Genomic DNA, 17,922 nt, shown 5'->3' on the forward strand with positions numbered 1-17,922 from the left:
GTGCAGGGAAGGAGGGGACCTGTGTGGGTGCAATAAGGAGGGGGCGAAGGGATCTGTGAGGGTGCAGTGAGGAGGGGGAGAGGGGATTTGTGAGGTTGCAGTGAGGAGGGGGCTGCACATGGAAGAACATACCTGGTGTTTCTACCAGGCCACTCTTCCTTGTTACTCTGCAGGACAGGAGGCACAGGAAGTGATTTCACTTTCCATGCCTCCTGCACCACCTCTTCCCCTCACTCACTGCACCACTATTAAGTTTTTGTTTCTTTTTTCACTTTTTAGCAGCCTTGGGGACTGCCTGATAGCTCCATAGACTCCTATTGTGGCCCTGTGATCATGGTGGGCCAGGGTGTTCGGAGCTGGTGCAGTGGAACTGCAGGGGTCATCGTTGATCCACGGTCCAGGTAAGTCCAGGGCTTCTATTTGCCGCAGACGTACTATGTAACGACCGCTTTTTGTCGAACTTAGCTAGTACGTCCATGGTCGTTAAGGGGATATATATTTAGAACGTCATTCTAAATGTATTTTGATTTAAATATATATTTTAATGTATATTTATATCAAAATACAGTTAGGACAAATTTAAACTGGTATATATATTTTTTTACATTTCATTTTATTTCTTTTTTTAAATTTCTTTTTTTCCATTTATTTATCGATTATTTTTACTTTATATGTATATAGATTAATATTAAAATACACTTTTAATAATGAATTATGTATGTGTATGTGTATACAAAAGTACTTGGATCATATATATTAAACATATATATATATATGATCTAAGTACTTTAATTAACTTTTTTTAACTTTTATTTAAGTTTTACAAACTTTGTAAAACTTTTTTGCAGGCATTAGGGAGACTGCCTGAGAGCTCAGGCAGGCCCCCTGCAGGACCGGAACAACCGGCTATTCCGGCCATCTTATCGTGAGGACCCCGCAATCACATGGCACTGAAGGGACAGATCAGGCAGTGGGGGTCTGCCTGAGCTCCCAGGCAGACCCTAGGATCGCGATCGCTGGCGGGGGATTGCCAGCAATCAGGTAAGTGGCTATTTGCTATCGATCATACCAAGTATGTCCGAGGTCATTATCGACCTTTTTTTGTTGGATCTGTCCCCACCATAACCTTTTTGTTTTATATATATATATATATATATATATATATATATATATATATATATATATATATATATATATATATATATATATATATAAAGATAGATTAGATAGATAGATAGATAGATACCAATACACTTTTCTTAGGTATTTGCTCTATTCTTATCTTTATACACTATTTAAATGTATCAGTACAAATCAATAATTAAGAAAACTTCCCCATTCCTATGGCAGACAGTCTGCTTCAGTACATTCTAATAGTGTTAAAAAAGAGAGATTAAGCACTCAATATAATATTTAGGGGTATATTATGAGTGGTAATCCTATTTGCATCCTCCATTTTCCTTTTTGTGAAATTTGTGGCTGATAACTAGCACTATGTGAAGCAGTTTGTGTCATAGTGTGTATGTGCGAAAACAATATGCTAACATTTCTTCCAGCAGCAGTGTGTAACAGTGTGGGCAGCAATATGAGTAGCAGTTTGTGTACCTGTCATTTCTGAGTTGTCCCAGCTTCCCCATTTCTGTCCATCTGACTGGCCATTGCTCTCCTTTCTCCCAGCAGGTGATTGCTGTGTTCAGTCTCAAGGGCAGGGCCATGAACAAATTGGCTCCCTCGGTCTGAAAACAGCCATCCTAAATTCCTGGCACATCTGTTCCAGTCACCAGACACCGGGCATGATAAAAGTAGGTTGCTTTTTACTGTCAGAGTAGACACCTCCATCAGGCAGGTGCCCTTTGTGACTAATGGGAAATTAATCTCTAGGAATAATCTCTAAAACTGTTCTTCGTGATTTATGTGATTTAATGTATTCATGCAACCATTACATAAGTCTATATTATTAATTTGTTTTTCTTTTTGTATTTCTGAAGAAATACAGTCCATAAACAAAATTACTGTTTTATTCTACTGTGCTAATATTAAAAAAAAAAAAAAAACATTGGTTATATTAAATTCTATGATAACAATGTCATGATGTTTATTCTATTGTTAATGCTATTTTTAATAGCATTTTTTCATTCGTATTTGCATTTGATGTGTCCTTCAAGCATTTATGAACAACAAAATATGTCTTTCTTGCTAGTATATACATACTTAATTACCTTGTAAACATTATGTTTATATTTCTTCTTCTGGGAATATTAATACATCTCTTGCAAGATTATTTCTATATAAACATACAGTTATTCTTATAGTTTATGTTGATAAGAAACAATGCAAATTGATTCAATATTAACTATTACATTTTGTTTAATACATCAAAATGTTTTTATGATTTATTATGTATACTCTATTAGCACACAAAAATAACCTAATTATATAATGTATGCTTAGGATTTTATATTTTTCATGAAATTCTGTAAAATGGTACAGAGAAGATTTCCTAAATGAAACTGTTATCAATACACCTTTAAAACATTGAATAAATACATTAAAAAAATAATCACTTATTTAGAACAAAGCAAAAATAAGTATGACGGTAGTCACCATCACCTGGAACTTCAGACAGACTATTTATGTAGGTTGCTGGACTTTTATTATGTTTTAGTCACCCTGTACCCTTTATAGGTGCAGGGTGTGTGTAATGTAATTGTTTATAGTGTGTGTGTGTGTGTGTGTGTGTGTGTACTGTTACATATTTTGCCTGCTCTCTTGTACTGCTAAGGATTGCAACCAACTAGGTGGATTTGGCTTTGGAGCCTATGTAGTGCCCTCTGTTGGTAGCAACAGCAATATGCACTACCTCAATAGCAAGGCTGGTTAATTTGCATGTCCGGGTAGATTTGCATATTGCTAAATCTGCTGGCAGGAGAGATACTTTCTGTTAATTATTGTCTTTCCCACCCCTTTATAAATGTAATTGTGTTATAATAAGTTGCTGTATGTTGTTGGCTATGATTTAACTGTTTGTATTTGTATTGAGTTGTCACAGCAACCGATTGTTGTCACAGCAATCATTGGTATTCAAATCAGTGACAAACTTCTCAATCTCATCAAAATCATCTTTCCAAATGATGAGAATGTCATCAATAAATCATCTGTAAAAAACGATATTGTCCTTCCATGTTGGGTTATTTAAAACATGAGTATATTCCCAGAAGCCCATAAATAAATTAGCATAGGACGGGACTAAACTTGCTCCCTTTGCTGTACCATTTGTTTGCAAATAAAATTGACCATTAAAGTTAAAATAGCTATGGGTTAAAATAAACAAGACACTATCCAATATGGCCTCCACCTGACACCAAGAAAGGAGTGGATCTGCGAATAGAAAGTGTGCAAGTGCCTTTAAACCAAGATTGTGGTCTATATTAGAATAAAGGGCTGTCACATGGATTGTCAGCCAGCAATAGTTTATTTCTGCCATTTTATATCCTGAATCAAAGCCAACACATGTCCTGTGTCCTTGATATGGGGGATACGTTGCTAACAAATTTTTGAAGGTGAAAGTCTACCCATTTAATAGCTTCATTGCTAGTAGGAGTTATTATTATAATAACTTTTAATTCTCAGTTCATTGATTATTAATTGTTGATCAATATCATACTTATGTGTTTTTTATAAAAAAATATTTTTATCAATGTGTGTTTTTACTATTGTATGAATGAATTCCAGAGTTTAATTTTATTATATATACTTTTTGATGGTTCTTTATTTTTATTTCCTTCCAAAATTAGTTATTTCATATCCATGGCTTCCTGTGGGACTTCATAAGATTTTTCTTGTTACCAAACAGAATAAGCTGAAGTAACTAATGAATCCCATTTTTTTACTTACTTACTTATGTGATTCACAGCAATTGAAATACCATATAGTAGTTGGTTATTAGATTAAGTGGAATTTCTCTTCTTTTTTAAATATATTTATTTTTAGTTATTAAAATCATTTATAATAATAAAAATATTTTTCTTATTGAGGGAGCGTTGTTTAGTACAAATGTCCCTTTGAAATTATGATGTCATCCATTTTTAATTGATAATTTTGTATTTATTGTATATATACCCAGTAGGTTTAGGATAGATTTCAGTCTTGATAAAGTCTTGGTTATAGACAAAACGCTTACACTCCCAGTCTATCTTTTACACACCTTGGACCAAAGTCCCGGTGTGAACTCTTTCACCCGGCAGTAATCCCCTGTTGCAGAATCAGTCAGCGATCAGTTATCAGCCAAAGCGGTCAGACACACATACCTTTGGCAGGCAGATTGTCATGCTCCCCCAGCTTGGCATGAGGTGTGGCGAACAGGGTAAGTTGCTCTGGTTTATCCCCAGAGTTTTTTCAGACTTGGGGTCCCAGTGCAGCTCCCTTAGCTGGCATTTACCGGTCCGGTGGGATCTAGAGCTCCCTGCCCTCTGGGTATTTTTAACATTTATCTACTTCAACCATCATTTTGATGAGCAGAATTATCTGGTTTACTTTTGTATTCGGGACATCTCCAATGTAGGTGCCCCACACTGATTAGCAGATAACTGTCCATTCATATTGACCAGATTGTTTATGATCAGATTATTATTGATTGATATTTTATACTATGTTTATGTACTTGATTTTACATCTATGATATTTATCTAAACGTCACCAGGTCATTATATGACAGTGTATGTTTATTTACTTGATTGATGGAATTACCCTTACTGTTTTTTTCATTGAGATAATAAAAAGCTTTTTTTTTTTATCATTTCTTTAATTATTCTTAGCTTTGATATTGATGGTTTACCTATATCTAAAGGTGTCAAGCATTTATTGTATGCCTTTTAATTAGCTGGTGATATAAGTTTTGTATAACAATACACTGCTGCTACCTTAAGAGTGGTTAAAAATTGTGTCTTTCTATATAGATAACTTGTTTATCTTACTGCCGTTGGAGTACAGTTTGAGAAAGGTGACTACTATTATTTTGTGTGGAGCGCTCACATTTTCGTATTAATTCTTTATAAAGGACAAATGTATACATTTTAAGATATTATTTAAAAAATAAAAAAAAATAAACATGGGAACGTTTTGAAAAAAAACCCACTTTTTTTCCTAGTTTGACTATCATTATTTTTAGACAACTGTTGTAGCTTAAGTAAAGTTTGTACAAATAGCCTCCTCCTGAGTTTGGCAATATCTCATATGCAAAGGATCTCCACATATTGTTCATATTTGTTCATGGTTCATATGCCAATATGTTTTTTCTCTCATTCCTATTTCAAAGCTAAAACATAGAAACATAGTATCTAAATTAAAAAGTAGCTTTCGGGGGGGTGTTGTTTGGATGCGCACCAAGTGGCCGAGTGAGTGCTTAGCTCCCTCACAGTGCGACCCCACGCAGCAATTTGCAGAGAGACCGGGATGGAGACCCGAACAAAAAGCAGCCCCAGAGAAGCCTGACAGGTTATGGCATCCAAAGCCTCGAAGAAAATGAGGCACAAGCGGCCAGCGCTCCAGGTAACAGCACTTACCTCCCTGTCCACGTCAAACCAAGATGGCGCCGAATCCCCCAGCTCAACAACCTCATGCTCCAATCGGAGCAATAACACCACGATCTCCTTACCCACCACAGCCCCTGCCACGGACTTGTGGGTCCACAGGAATGCTCCAGACCGGTTTCCAGGGGTGACGCTATACACTGACCTCTCAGCGGCTATCCTTTTGAAACGAAAAAGCTTCTTACCCATCACAAAAACCCTGAGAGATGCTAACATCATGTACAAATGGGGATACCCAACCCGCCTTATACTGAGACACAACTGAGTGGAACGCCACATACCTAACATAGAAGACGGCAGACAGTTGCTGGCAGAATGGAACTTACCTCTCCAGCTACCGGACAATACAAACCAGCCAAAAGTCAAGCAATCCTCCCCCACTAAGGTGACCAAAGACTGGCATACTGTGGCAACTGCTAAATGACTGTTCTACAATACTAGCGGATCTATTTGCAGGCCTAAAAACCACTTAGCAGCGGGGTAATGTATTACCTAATGTATTACTGCTGTTTCTACCTGTTCAACTGTTTGAATGTTATGTTTTCCTTTGTTTTCTTTTATGGGTGATGTTTGGGACCAATTATTTGCTCCCCTATTACTGCAGAGATTTAAAAAAATTTTTTTATACCTCTACTGTTTATTTTTTTTTTTAAAGAGAATATATATATATATATATATATATATATATATATATATATATATATATTTCAAGAACATGCTAAAGTTTTTAAGACCTGAAACAGCTATTAAGCATATATCCCAATTGCTTTCTTTTTTCTTTTTTTCTTGTTATTTTCAAAAGCTTTATTTTGCAAAGTAATAGTACAATTGTTGCCATTTCGTTTACAGTATATAAACATTTCAACAGTGAGTCTGTATACAGTGTATAGATACAGTAACAGTGATTCCTTTCACAGTGTTTAAACAATTTAACAGTGTTGCAGTTAAGTCATAGGAAATAATATCACTTTTCCTATGATAGTTAGAAGAGGTGCATATATTCCTTCAGGTATGTTGAATTTTGTGTATATATATATATTATCGGTTTCAGTATGGTTGGGTGGCGGTACGCCTAACCCTATCAAGATTGCTGATCTAAGTATCTGCACCATCTATGCCACATGGATGTGTATGCCTGATAATTGTTTGATATAGAGAAGCATATTTCCTCCATACCCCTTGTGTGTTCTACCTTTTGTATCCAATCTCTGATAGATAGAGGGTTGGGTTGCTTGCAAGCAGTGAATCAGTTGGTTGGCCACTGTTATAAGGTGTAAGAGCAACTGCGTTTTGGCTTTGGTGATGTTGTGAGGTGGGAGAAGGAAGATGAAGGTGTCTGGGGTAAGTGCGAGTGTCTCCTCCAATATTGTTTGGATCAGACCTGATATGCATATCCAATATTTTTGTATCTCCGGACATGACCACCATATGTGGGACGCTGTGTTATATGGTTGGTGGCATCTCCAACACTAATTAGACGTTTGTGGAAACATGAATTGGAGTCTCACCGGTGTGTAGTACCATCTAACTATATGTTTGTAAGTGCTCTCCTGAGCTCCTGTGTTTCGGGATGATTTGTGTATATTTCTGAATATTTTGTCCTAGGTCTCTGGCGTGATGGTAATGTTGAGTTCTCTCTCCCAAGATTTGTGGAATTCTGGGAGGTGTATGGGTTGTGTGGAAATGAGAAGGGTGTACATTGTGGATATTACTTTCTTTTTATGCCCCACCCCATGCAATGGTGTTGAAAGGTTGTGAGTTCTCGTGGTGGGTTTTGAGCTGTGGGGCCCTTTTGCACAAAATGGGTGAGTTGGCTATGGTAGAAGTATTGCCGTAATTTTGTCCCCTGGGATCAGATCACAAAGTGGTTTGGTTTCCAACCCCTCTCTTACAGTGCCCAGTGTCAGGTAGGGAGAGTCATGATATAGCTTGAATGCTTTCCCATCTTTCCCTGGTGGAAACAGTGGGTTGTGTGTGATTGGGTATAGTGGCGAGTGGAACGGGGATAGAAGTTGGTGATTTTGCAAATGAGCCCATATGCGGAGTGTAGGGGTTATGGTTGGGTGTGTGTGGTGGAGAAGCATAGCTTGTCCCATTTTGTGCCATGGGATGGTGTAAATTGGGGAACGAAAGCATGCGTCTTCCAGCTCGACTCATTGTTTATCAAAGTGAGGGACTGACCAGTCGTATACCCTGGATAACATGTTGGCCTTATGATATAGTTCCATGTCTGGTAGGCCCAGTCCTCCCTCGTACCATGGCCTTTTAAGTAGGGTGAAGGGTAAGGGGGGTTTCTTGTTAGCCCATATAAAGGCTGTGAATATCTTATGGACCAAGTTAAATAGGTGTTTGGGCAGTGAGATTGGCAACACCTGCAGTAGGTATAAAATGCGAGGCAAGACATTCATCTTGAGAATGCTCTGTCTGCAGAACCAGCCAAAGTGGGGAAGGTTCCAGGATTGTAGGTCAGCCGTTACAGTTTGGATTAGTTTGGGGAAGTTGCTGTTATAAAGGAGGGTCGTTTGGTATATGTACCCTCAAGTATTTGAGGGCTCCCGCCACCCACATGAAGGGGTATTCACGCCTTAAGTGTTCCATGGTGCTAGGAGGTAAGGTGATTGGGAGTAATTCATATTTGCTAAGGTTAGCTTGGAAGTTTGAGATTTTACTGTATGTCGCCATTTACGTCATTATGGGGTAAGGTGCTGGTGGGGTGTGTGAGCGTGAACATTATGTCATCCGCGAATGCTGCTATCTTGTGGTCTGTGCCTCTTACTCTGATGCCTTGTATATTAGAGTTGTCCCTGATCCCCTGCAGGAAGGGCTCTAAGACCAGGACAAAGAGCAGGGGAGATAGCGGGCACCCCTGTCTTGTGCCGTTGGAGATGAGCATATGGTCCGAAAGTTGGCCATTAATGTGTAGGTGTGCTGTAGGTTTGGAGTATAGGGCCCCCAGCTATTTCATCCAATTGTTGCCAAAGCCCATGTATTGGAGCATTAGTCTAATCAGAGTCCAGTCTACCCTGTCAAATTCCTTTTCCGCATCGATTGACAGGAGTAGACTAGGAGCATTGGAGCGTTTGGCGTGGTGTATAAGAATTAATATTTTTGTTGTGTTATGTTTTGCTTCCCTGCCCGGTACGAAACCCTACTGGTCGGGGTGCACCAGGTCAGGGAGGATTGGGTGTAGGCGCTTGGCCAGTATTTTGGTGAACAACTTAAGGTCTGTATTTATGAGAGATATGGGTCTGTAGCTCCCACATTTGGTGAGGTCTTCCCCGGCTTAGGCAACAGCGTGATCGTGGCATTCAGGGCTTGGGGCGGTAGGTCTATTGGTTTAAGTAAGGAATTGAATGTATTGAGAAAGTGGTGGGCAAGTTGCGTTGAGAACGTTGTATAATATTTTGCTGTTAGGCCATCTGGTCCCGGGCTCTTCTCCAATGACAAGTGCTTAATCGCCTCAATGTTTTCTTTAAGGGCAATCGGTTGGTTCAGGGATTGCCTGATGTTGGCTGGTATAGTGGATGAGACCATTTGCGTGAGAAAGTCCTGTATTTCTACCGAAGATGGAGGGGCTGATTGTAAATTGTAGAGGTAAGAATAAAAGTCATGGAAAGCTTTAGTTATGTCTGACATTAGATGTGATTGTTTTCTGTGTGAGTTTTGTATGGATGCTACAAAGGTGGTTTCCCTTTGTTTTTTCAGGTTGTGTGCCAATGGCCAGCCACTTTTGCCCCCTTGGGCGTAGTAAGTACTTTTTGTGAGAGCTAATTTGCATTTGGAAGGGACATTTGGGTGAACGTTGAGCTCCGAACACTTCTCTACTAGTGTCTTGTATGTCTTTAGTGTTAGGTCAGTTTTATGTGCTGTGTCTAGGAGCATGATTTCTTTGAGAAGTTGTGACATACATCCATTCCTCCATTTTTTATGCGCAGAGGCTTCTTGGATGAAAGAACCCCTGATTGTACATTTGTGTGCTTCTCATACGGTTGGGTATGTGGAATCGGATTGTAAGTTAAGGGAAAAATATTGGTCTAGCTCGGAGGATATTCGGGATTTTACCTCGGGGCTATTTAAGAGTGTGTCATTTCTATTGGCCCCTTGTGGTGTGTAGGGGATCATTACGGTCATTGTTAAAGGCCTGAAGCTATCGCCCTGTGCTATAAAACCATCATGCAGAGTACCCCCCACCCAACACCCAACTTCACGGTCCAATGGGCACTTGAAACGGGCTACTTGGTCTGAGGTAGAATTGACCAACTCCCTAAAAGCTCTAAAAGGACAGACCCAATGTTACTCGCATTTAGAGGCACATAGGAAGCTAGTCTATCGCTGGTGCTTAACACCTAGCAGACTTCACAAAATATACCCCACTGTGCCAAGTTTCTGCTGGAGATGCGGAGTATCAGAGGGCCATATGACACATATATGGTGGAGCTGCAAAGACCTTCAACCGTTATGGAGGGCAGTAAGCAACATTTTTATAGCAATAGACCATAGCCTACCACCCTTGACTATGCAAGCAGGACTATTCCTGATGCTGCCAAGGCACATACGCTCCACACACAGACAACCATTCCTGCTCACCATTCTAGCGGCTGGAAACCTAATAGCCACACACTGGAAGCAGCCAAAATGCACACCTCAATTAATGGATAAGCTAAAACAATATTATGAATACGAAAAAATGTCTCTCTTATCTGCCAAACACGCTACAGCCTTTGACATACTGTGGAAACCATGGTCTGCTAAAGGGTTTATTGGGTAGCGGGAACAAGAGAAAAATGTACTGGAACCACCTGTTGTGCAATAAGGTGTATATACCGCATCACGTTATACCTCAACCGTCTATTAGATTAGCCTTGGCTATGTTAGACAGCTAATTATTGACTTATGTGCTGTGACGTAAAGATATGTAAACAATATGTATCCCCCCCTTTTCCTTCTATGCTCCCCCCTGTCAGGGTACCTGTTGTCTCTACCTCAGAGGAGGTGAGACACTTAGAATTCCGCCCTCTCAGAGGGGCTGACTCACTCGTTCCTCGCAGTCCTCTCGGCCGTTTACACGCCGGACGCCTCTGATCCGCCTCCTTTTATGACGCGGCTCTAGTAGCCGACGTCATGACGACTATCCGTTCCGACCTGTCAATCAAGTCCTGAGCACGAATCAGGACTCGTCGGGGGCGTGATCATCTATTTAGAACCAGGGTATAAAATAAGGTTTTGTGTATTGGTTCATTGCCCTGTCGTGGTTCTAGCTAGTCTAGTCACTCAGCGCTCTTATTTCTATTTGTCTCTTTGGTTCTGACCCGGCTCGTATTATTTCTACCCTGCTTACCTCTATTACCTTTTTGACCCGGCTTGTCTCTCGTTTACCTGCTCTCTCGTTCCCTCGACCTCGGCTTGTCTCTAGACCATTCTTTGCTTACTCCTTACGTTAGTCCGGCCATTCTAAGGTCCGGTATACGTAACTTCTCCTGTTTGTACTCTGCGTGTTGGATCCCTGTCCCGATCCTGACACCCCCGTGTTTATGCATATTTTCATATACCAATAACAAAATAAAAATTTGCAAATCTGAAAAAAAAGTAGCTTTCAAATCCAAAATATCATAAACAATAAGGTTTTGATATTGTAAAGAAGGGCTTAAATATAATGTTTTTCAACTGCAGTAATTAATACCCTTTTGAAGGCCATGGAAAACGTATATATGCTTGGCTTCCTTTACAGGTTGCTTTTTTCCTGGTATATTTCTAATTGGGTGATCATTCAAATTAATTCTACCAAAGAGGTTCTAAGTTCTTCAATCCAGGACTCATCTAGGAATTAGCCACACCACCTCAGATGTACATGTCTCAGCACTTTCTGATCTCTCTTTTCGTGAAAGGGCTTTGATATGGAGGTATCTAAATATATGTCGGCTGTATTTATATGATCCCTCAGTTAACCATTGCTCCTTGTAGAGTTCTTCCCTGTTTTTATAAGAGCTCTGGAATCTTCACCCCTTTTAACCATAAGACTCTATCTTTCCACAACTACTTAATATTAAGTTAGCCCAACTTTTTTGTATAGAACTATTTACTGCCTTCCACAATATATCTAAAGCCTATTTATTAGAAAGTAGATTTAGTAATTACACTTTCTCCTCCTGTCCTAGATAGATGTCTGAAGATCTATTTCTCTAGATCTGCTATCTGGCGTCTGTTGTATGTATTTATTTTCATGGCTTCTTTACATGGCATCTGGCGTATGTATTTCTTTTCCTGATCATAGGCCATGGCTAGAGTTGAGCGAACCCGAACTTAAAAGTTCGGGTTCGTATCGAACATTACGTTTTTTGGACCCCAGACCCGAAAACGGACATTTCAGTGTATGTTCGGGTTGGAGTTCGGTGTTCGGCGATTTAATGGCGCGTTTTGAAAGGCTGCAGGGCAGCCAATCAGCAAGCGTTTGACTCGTGTGCCCTTAGAAGCCATCACAGCCATGCCTACTAATGGCATGGCTGTGATTGGCCAGTGCAGCATGTGAGCCATAGACATAGTATACATAGATGCCGCATTGACTGCTGAGCGGTGAGAAATACACACAGAAACAGAGATATCAACTGCCACACAGGGATAATGAGAATGGTAGTACTCAGTTAGTGGAGAGCAGGGATAATGAGAATGGTAGTACTCAGTCAGGGCAGGGATAATGGGAATGGTAGTACTCAGTTAGTGCAGAGCAGGGATAATGAGAATGGTAGTACTCAGTCAGGGCAGGGATAATGGGAATGGTAGTACTCAGTTAGTGCAGAGCAGGGATAATGGGAATGGCAGTACTCAGTCAGTGCAGAGCAGGGATAATGGGAATGGCAGTACTCAGTTAGTGCAGAGCAGGGATAATGAGAATGGTAGTACTCAGTCACGGCAGGGATAATGGGAATGGTAGTACTCAGTGCAGAGCATGGTTAATGGGAATGGTAGTACTCAGTCAGTGCAGGGATAATGGGAATGGTAGCACCCTAAATCGCTCAAGGGTGGGGGCCAGGGGGAGGACAATAGGTTCTCCCTTATTCTAATTTAGGGCCCCCACCCACCGCTCAGGGGTGGGGGACGTGGGGGGACAATAGGACCCTCCTTATTCTAATTTAGGGCCCCCATCCGCCGCTCAGGGGTGGGGGCCAGGGAGGAGGACAATAGGTCCCCTCTTATTGGCCCCCACCACGCAGTAGGTCCCCCACTCATTGTTATTTAGCAGTCACATTGCTATAATACCCTAAAATGAGACATAGGCCCGTCAAATCCATCTATGAAAATTCTAACTATAGAAACTGAAATAGCCTTGTCTCTTATATGGCACTGTAGCTTTATAGAAAAGTGCCAAATGTATACAATGGGGCTATCGTTATGCTCAGCAGATGTAGCTTAACACAATAGAGGGTTCTGTGCAGGAATAGCACACACCAGCTTTACGAAATACACATTACAAAAACCTTGTTATATGTGTATATGCCAAAATAGAGAAAAAACACAATTTGACTCAAATATTTAGCAGAGATTGGCGATGAAATGGCTACGTAAAAAGTGTCATACTAACCTTAGGTAAATAGCCTTTGATGTCTATTTTATATAAATACATACTTTTGTGTGGCAATTTTGTTTTCTGTGATGACTACTAAACCTACAAGACAAACATACCAAATTCTAAAATTGTTGCAAATTGAAATTTTATTTTAGTCCTTGTATTTTGTGACCTGTAGCTTTCAAAATAAGCTGAAATCCTATACATATGATGTACTCTATAAATCAAGACACATAAATGAATTTATTTTAAATTACTTTTTCTAAGCTGGACATATTATGCAAACACTATTATTGCCGAAACTGCGAAAAAATTTTTTTTTGGGATTTTTATAAAATAATGAGAATGTATCTATGTATATGTGACATCAAATTAAAGCCCTGTATGCCCTCTAAAAAATAATGTATAATATGTGTGAGTGCAATAAATGACAGAGATGCAAATTGCGTTTGAATACAAACAGCAAAAAAATGCAGTGTGAAAAAACCCTCACAGGCACTTTTGTAGATTTAGCAGTACATAAAACAAATACAACATAATAACAAAAAATAATAATAAAAATTAGATTAGAAGTTATCAAACAGCTGCTGACCAATTTACCTAAGAGTTACATAAAAATATATGATGCCTAAATATCTTTTTTTTTCCAGGGATAATCCTGATTGCTAGCCTTTGAAATTTCATGAACTAGTAGCAAAGGTGACATCTTATGACAGTACCATGTGTAACCCCTTAGTGACCAGGCTATTTTTCACATTTTATTACCGTTAAGGACCAGGGCTCTTTTTACATTTCTGCAGTGGTTGTGTTTAGATGTAATTTGCCTCTTACACATTTACTGTACCCATACATATTATATACCATTTTTCTCGCTATTAAATGTTCATTCTAAAGATACCATTATTTTCATCATATCATATAATTTACTAGAATAAAAAAAAGTAAAATATGATAAAAAAAACAAACAAAAAAAAAACACAGCTGGCCATCATGCACCCATGTCCCAGTTGGAACATGTCTGAAGCCGGCCAATGTAATTCACCTCCGTCAAACTGTATGTTTTTGAAAAGTACACACCCTAGGGCATTTCACATGGTGACATTTCAACACTTTACATGCACTAATTCTACCACCAGTCTCTGTCAAACGTTTTTGTGGTGTTATTTTTCACTCACACATTTTACTTTGTGCATAGATTCTAAGCTCCTGTTAGGTGTTAATGCCAAAGGACACCCCAATATGTACTTGGCATCATCTCCCGAGTACAGCGATAACACTCATGCATACGTTTGTCGGGTTCACTGGGGGGGTGCAAAGCAAAATGTCTGATATGCGTTTTTCAAATTTTACATATCTTGTTTGCCTATCTTGCTTTTGAGGGCCTTATCAGATATCCCAATGTATTTTCTTGCCATGAGCGTGCATATATTTGAAAAGTTTACACCCCACAGTACTTGAAGAACGTGTGTGGAGGTAACTGTTCAATCCTCAATTTTACACACGCACACCGCTTTTTGACTGTGATTTAGGAGAGCCCGTTGTTGGTTATTGCAAGAAAACACCACGGGTTGTTTTCTGCGAGGCCTCCTAAGGACACCCATGCCCCCCATGCATAGGTCTGCCAGGATTTTGGGAAGGTACGGTTACAATTGTATGACTTGCCATTTGAGTTGAAACTGAGAGTATGTCTTCTGATAGGCCTATCTTTAGCTTGGGGCTTATCACATACCCCAGTTTTATATATTGCCACAAAAGGGTACATACTTGAAATGTAGACACCCGAGGTATTGCATGTATGTGGAGTGCTTTGATGAGACTTTTTTTTAGCCAGACAAAAGATAAAAAAAGTTGAAGAACGTGTGTGGAGGTAACTGTTCAATCCTCAATTTTACACACGCACACCGCTTTTTGACTGTGATTTAGGAGAGTCCGTTGTTGGTTATTGCAAGAAAACACCCCGGGTTGTTTTCTGCGAGGCCTCCTAAGGACACCCATGCCCCCCATGCACGGGGTAAATGTAACAATCCCCCCCCCCAAAAAAAAAGACACCAAAAAAAAAAAAAACTGAACGGCAAATGTTAAAAAATAAATAAAAAATGGGCCAGCATGTGGTATCGTTTGAAACAGTCTCCAATGCAGAGTCCAGGCTGCCCAGGGCAATCAGGACAGTAATATACACTGTCTTTTCTCTGCCCCCTCTTAGAACAGACCCTGCATCTTTTTGGGGGATTCTGCTTTGCCACAGTAGGGGGGATTTTAAAAATAAAATGTGTAGCCCCAACTCTGCTCTCTCCCATCACCGCCCGGGGAGCAGGTGCATCACGGTACAAAACCCCGAAATGATCTGGAGCTGAAACTGTAAAAATCTCAGTTGTGTCCCGGGGTTTGCTTTTTTGAACAACAAGAAAGCGTTGTGGGTTGCAATCTGCATTAGGTAGATTGCAACCTTTTTGTACCAGGCCTTTGTCTTTCGTATAACTAGGTAGGGCTGCAGCAGCTGATCTGCCAGATCATCCCCACCCATATGACGGTTATAAGCCTTGATGCACACTGGCTTCCTCGTTCTCTCAGCTATGCCACGTACAGGGACCTCCACAGTCCCCTCAGTGTGGATGGTGGTAAGAAGGTACACATCCTTCTTGTCTCTGTACTTAACTGCCAACAGCTCCTCTTGGCGCAGAGCTGAGGTCTCCCCCCTCCGTAGCCTGGTGCGTGCAAGTTGTCCTGGGAAACCTGTGCTGTTCTTTTTAATTGTGCCGCAAGCTACTGTATCAAAACAGTACAGTAGCTTGAACAAAGGGACACTTGTATAAAAATTGTCAGTATACAAGTGGTACCCTTTGTTCATCAGGGGGAATATCAGGTCCTAGACAATCTTGCCACTGGTTCCCATATGTTCTGGGCAACCTGGAGGGTCAAGGTGGCTATCCTTTCCCTCGTACACCCGGAAGGCCTGAGTATACCCAGTCTCGCTATCACAGAGCTTATACATCTTTACACCATACCTAGAGCGCTTGAAAGGAACATACTGCTTGAATCCCAGCCTTCCCTTATACTTCATCAGGGATTCATCCACGCATATATTCCTTCCAGGTGTATAAGGTTCTGCAAACCTGGCAGCAAAGTGGGTAATCAGGGGGCGGATTTTATACAGCCTGTCAAACTGGGGATGCTCCCTAGGGGGACACAGGCTGTTGTCGCTGAAGTGCATGAAATGCAGAATCATTTCATACCTCTTCCTCGACATACATTGGGAGTAAATTGGGGTAGAGCAGATGGGGCTACTGCTCCAGTAGGAGCGGATGGAGGGCTTCTTTATGATGCCCATCAGCATAGTCAATGCCCAGAATCTTTTAAATTCTGGCACATCGATGGGGGCCCATTGCTGCTTTGCCAAAAAAGAGTCTGGATTTGTAGCTCGGAATTGATGGGCATATAAATTAGTTTGGGCGACAATGTTCCCCAATACATCATCGCCCAGAAACACCTCCATAAACTGCTGAGGGCTAAATCCTGTGACATCCAAATTAATGCCAGGATTTGCAGTAAAGGATGGGATGTCTGGCCTCTGGCGATGAGGCACTACCCACTCCTCAGCAGTTCTGCCAGCTGGAGCAGCACGTCTCCTTCTGGCAGGGGGACTAGCAGGCACAGATACAACATCACCAGATACATCACTAGCAGTAGACACTGTATCTAGTGATGATGTATCTGAGCACCTGGCCGGGTCAAAATCAGGGTCAGAGTCTGACATAGACGCGTCAGACTCTAGCGCAAGTGTGGCATATGACTGCTCAGCGCGGGTTGGCTTCCGTGACCCATGTGCCATGACCACAATTACTTTACTTAGTGACCTGTCACAAAAAAAAAATAATAACCCCTGAAAAAATTAACAGACAACAAAATAAGTGATGCTGTGCAAGAGCCTGTGATCTGTATAGTGATCACTGGCAGGACAGGGGTTAATCGTTCTGAAAAGAGCTTCTGGGTCTCAAAAAAGATCACAAAAAAATGAACCCCTAAAAAAAAAAGGCACAAACAGCAGAAAAGTGCTGCTGTGCAAGAGCCAGTGATTATAGTGATCACTGGCAAGACAGGGGTTAATGGCTCTAAAAAGAGCCTTTTGGTCTCAAGATTTTACAAATCCCTACCTATAAATACCTAAATCTCTCTAGCTAAACCACAGATCTCTCTCTCTCTCTCACTAAAACACAAGTGAAGAGAGAGAGGCAGATCCACACTAATTAGAGAAATGGGGAACACACTTGGGATGAAATTGCTAATGGGGCAAGCTGTGATTGGATGACCCCAGCCTGCCCCTTATGATGCGGCATGCTAGGGACGCCCCCAGAAGCCCCATGATTCACTGCCTTTAGAAAAATGTGGGGGGGGGAGTTAATATTGATAATTTTATTTATTTTTATATATATTATTTTATATGCACGGAGTGCCAGGACCCCTCAAGGCACTCATCACATGCAGAACATCACTGCTATACTATCAGAGCTTCCAGAGCTCAAAATAGGTGCAGACGTACCAGGTACGTCCAAGGTCATTATGGACTGTTTTCTGCCAGACGTACCTGATACGTCCGCAGTCGGGAAGGGGTTAAAGTCATTGAGCTCTTATGTACAATACATTGTTCTACCAATGTTTGTCTATGGAGAATCAATGGCCAGCGTTTATACATCTGTTAGCACTGAGTGTTCCTGAAATACCTGATAAATAGAAATATCGACATACTTCTGACCTTATCATGTGAGAATTTCATAA

Source organism: Pelobates fuscus, chromosome 4, assembly GCF_036172605.1.
Source record: "Pelobates fuscus isolate aPelFus1 chromosome 4, aPelFus1.pri, whole genome shotgun sequence".
NCBI lineage: Eukaryota > Metazoa > Chordata > Amphibia > Anura > Pelobatidae > Pelobates > Pelobates fuscus.